The sequence below is a fragment of the Rhinoraja longicauda genome, chromosome 23, assembly GCF_053455715.1.
Source record: "Rhinoraja longicauda isolate Sanriku21f chromosome 23, sRhiLon1.1, whole genome shotgun sequence".
NCBI classification, from domain to species: domain Eukaryota; kingdom Metazoa; phylum Chordata; class Chondrichthyes; order Rajiformes; family Arhynchobatidae; genus Rhinoraja; species Rhinoraja longicauda.
The window spans coordinates 34,038,249-34,042,339 of NC_135975.1; positions in this window are offsets into that span (position 1 = coordinate 34,038,249).

Below are 4,091 nucleotides of genomic sequence, written 5' to 3' on the forward strand. Positions count from 1 at the left end.
GCCTATATCTCCTAGACTGCTCCCAGTGAGCACTGTATTTGGTGCTTTTGAATAAAGTCTTGATTGTCTCGCCAGATCTTAGTGTCGTGTTTTAAAGTTTTCTTTAACAGGCTGATCAGGAGATCAGGAGATCTTTAACAGGCTGATCAGGAGATCCTTCATAAGGGTGAAACTTCAGAAACCATCCCGCTAGGGTTGCCAACTGTCCCGTATTAGCCGGGACATCTCCTGTATTTTGGGCTAAATTGGTTTGCCCCTTACGGGACTGCCCCTTATCCCGTATTAGTAGGGTTGCCAACTTCTTCACTCCCAAATACGGGACAAAGGGTGACGTCACCGCCCCGCGTGACCTCACCCAGCCAGCGGCCACGTGCTCCCGCCTCCACCAATGGTGGCCGTTTCCAGCCCTGCGACGTGGACGCTTCTGCTATGGGGCCATCCTACACACACTAACACTATCCTACACACACTAACACTATCCTACACACACTAAACACTATCCTACGCACACTAACACTATCCTACACACACTAACACTATCCTACACACATTAGGGACAATTTCTACAATTATAGCAAGCCCAATTAACCTGCAAACCTGCACGTCTTTGGAGTGTGGGAGGAAACCGAAGATCTCGGAGAAAACCCACGCAGGTCACGGGGAGAACGTACAAACTCCATATAGACAGTACCCATAGTCGGGATGGAACCCGGGTCTCCGGCGCTGCATTCGCTACAAGGCAGCAACTCTACCGCCCATTGATCAGCACCTTGGGCTCGCTGTGCAGTTGGATGTATATGCGAGTACATGCGAGTGTGGGGGGGGGGGGCACACTACTCCTCGAATTGCCACCAAGTTCTCCTCTCACCACTCCCCAGCAGTGTCTTCCCACTGCCTTCTAGCCTCCCCGCCTCTCACAGGGACAACATTCCTGCCTCTCGCTCGTCCACCAGAGTCTCCAGCGCTATCGTGGAGCACACGCTCTCTCTTCCTTGTGGCCGGGCCATTCTCGCTGCTTCTGGGATCAAGGTCACGTCTGGCATGATCAGCACCATGGTGCACCTCCACTAGAAACCAGGTGGCATCACACACACCAGAGATTATGTACCAGTGTTGATGGGGGGGGGGGGGGGAGAAGACACAGTGCTGGGGTAACTGATGGCACCTCTGGAGAACACGGATAGGTGCGGTTCAGGGTCTGAGAGTGATTGTAGCAGGTGGGGCGAAATGTGGACGAGAGGTGGGAGTGGGACAGAGCTTGGCCAGTGGATCTCCTCAAGCTGTGCCTACTTTGAAGACGTTGTCCTCCTCTCTCCGACGAGAGTTGTGCAACACTCTCTCTCTCTGCTCCCCCGCTGTGGTTTCTCCTGCTCCCCACCTCCACCACCACGTTTTACATCTCTCTATATCGCGGTCTATCTCTCGTTTCACCTTTCCCCCTGACACTCAGTCCGAAGAAGTTGCCTCGACCCGAAACGTCACCCATTCCTTCTCCTCAGAGATGCTGCCTGTCCCGCTGAGTTACTCCAGCATTTTGTGTCTTATCTTTGGTTTAAACCAGCATCTGCAGTTTCTTCCTATACAGATGAGGGGAGGGGGAGGGGAGGGGGGTTGATTGGCAAATGGTTGGACAATGGCTAGAGATAAAAAGACAAAAAGTGTGAGATAAGGATAGAAGTTAGACACAAACTGCTGGAGCACAAAATGCTGGAGTAACTCACTTGCTCAGCAGTTACTCCACCATTTTGTGTCTATCTTTGGTGTAGAGTTACTCCAGGAGTTTGTGTCTATCGTCGATGTAAACCGGCATCTGCAGTTCCTTCCTACACTAAGGATAGAAGAGGCATGAAATGGGAAGCCAGAGGAAGGTGAAAGCAAGAAATGTGTGTGCATCCAACTTGGCCACAGGGAGGGAGGAAGGAGGGAAGTCATTTAGTTTTAGAGAATGAACGCGGAAACAGGCCCTTCGACCCAGCGAGTCCGCACCGACCAGCGATCCCCACAGCTTAACACGACCCTACACACACTCGGGACAATTTACATTTATACTCAGCCAAATAACCTCCCAATCTGTACGACTTTGGAGTGGGGGAGGAAACCGGAGATCCCGCTTGTCAATAGACAATAGGTGCATGAGGAGGCCATTCGGCCCTTCGAGCCAGCACCGCCATTCAATGTGATCATGGCTGATCATTCTCAATCAGTACCCCGTTCCTGCCTTCTCCCCATACCCCCTGACTCCGCTATCCTTAAGAGCTCTATCTAGCTCTCTCTTTAATGCATTCAGAGAATTGGCCTCCACTACCTTCTGAGGCAGAGAATTCCACAGATTCACAACTCTCTGACTGAAAACGTTTTTCCTCATCTCAGTTCTAAATGGCCTACCCCTTATTCTTAAACTGTGGCCCCTTGTTCTGGACTCCCCCAACATTGGTCACAGGGAGAACGTGCAAACTCCGTACAGACAGCACCCGTGGTCAGGATGGAACCCGGGTCTCTGGCGCTATGAGGCAGCCACTCTACCGCTGTGTGTCTGATGTTATCTCTCTGCGCGCATCGCTGCCAATCCACCGCAAATTATCACGGTTATCACCCAGTTCTCTGGGAGCGCGGGAGCTAAAAGAATTTTAGTGCCTTTTTGGAAAACTAAAACACTGGAAACTGTCAACCGATCAGCGAGGCAGAGAAACGGAGTTACATACAGCCTGAAGGCACAGACAGGCGGCATCTCTGGAGAGAAGGAATAGGTGACGTTTCGGGTTGAGACCCTTCAGATGATGAGAGTCAGGGGAGAGGGGGAACTGGAGATATGGAAGGGTGCAGAGAGAAGAGAGACAGGGAGCAGGCGGAGTCACGGGGGGGGGGGGGGGGGAGAGTGGTGCAGAACTCTCGTCGGAGAGAGGAGGAGAACTTCTTCAAAGTAGGCACACCTTGAGGAGGTTTCACAGTGGAGCAGGCGAGACGTGAAGGAACTGAGTTACTCCAGCATTCCGTGTCTATCTTCCGTGTGAGTCAGCACCTGCAGCTGCTCATCCAGGATGAAGGGTCCCGACCCGAGACGTTGTCTTGTCACGCTGCCTTGCCCGCTGTGATCCAGCGCTCTGTGTGTTTAGTTTATAGATACAGCGCGGAAACCGGTTGCCGAGCGACCCCCTCACATTAACACTATCCTACACCCACGAGGGACAATTTTTACATTTACCAAGCCAATTAACCTACAGACCTGTAGGTCTTTGGAAGCCGAAGATCTCGGAGACAACCCATGGGCAGAACGTACAAACTCCGTACAGACAGTTCCCGTAGTCGGGATCGAACCCGGGTCTCCGGCGCTGCATTCGCTGTAAGGCAGCAACTCTGGAGATGTTCCAGCATCTGCAATTCTTTGTGTGGCCGAACAGAGACGGGGGTCCGGGTCAGCGGCCTCTCGTCACAGCTGTGGGAAGAGCAATGACCCGCTTGTTTTGATTTTGGGCTTGTTTTGATTTTGGAATTGTCGAGCGGCAACGTGAACCTTTGACAAACACTTCCCCAGTGCCAATTCCCCACCGCCCGGCCCACAAGTGAGAGTCTGTCACCGTGTGTGTACTGATACTGGTCCAGGCATTGATGTACAACGGATTAGATTAGAGATACAATGCGGAAACAGGCCCTTCGGCCCACCAGGTCCACGCCGACCAGCGACCCCTCACACTAACACTGCCCCACACACTCTAGGGACAATTTACAATATTTACCAAGCCAATTAACCTACAAACCTGCACGTCTTTGGAGTGTGGGGAGGAAACCGGAGCACCCGGAGAAAACCCACGCGGTCACAGGGAGTTCATACAGACAGCACCCGTGATCGGGATTGAACCCGGGTCTCTGGCGCTGTTTGGCAGCAACTCTACCGCCGCCCCATTTATATCGTACAAGAGACGCAGAAAGCGGGCTGAAGAATCGACCCCGTCACCAATACTCAGTAGTTCGGCTCCTGGACTCTCGACATGAGATTCACTGCCTCCCGGGATGAGGTTGTGTTCTGCGGAATCACAAATGACCATCCCGGACCGGGCATTGGAGACGGATTTACTCGAGCCTGGAGTTTGGCT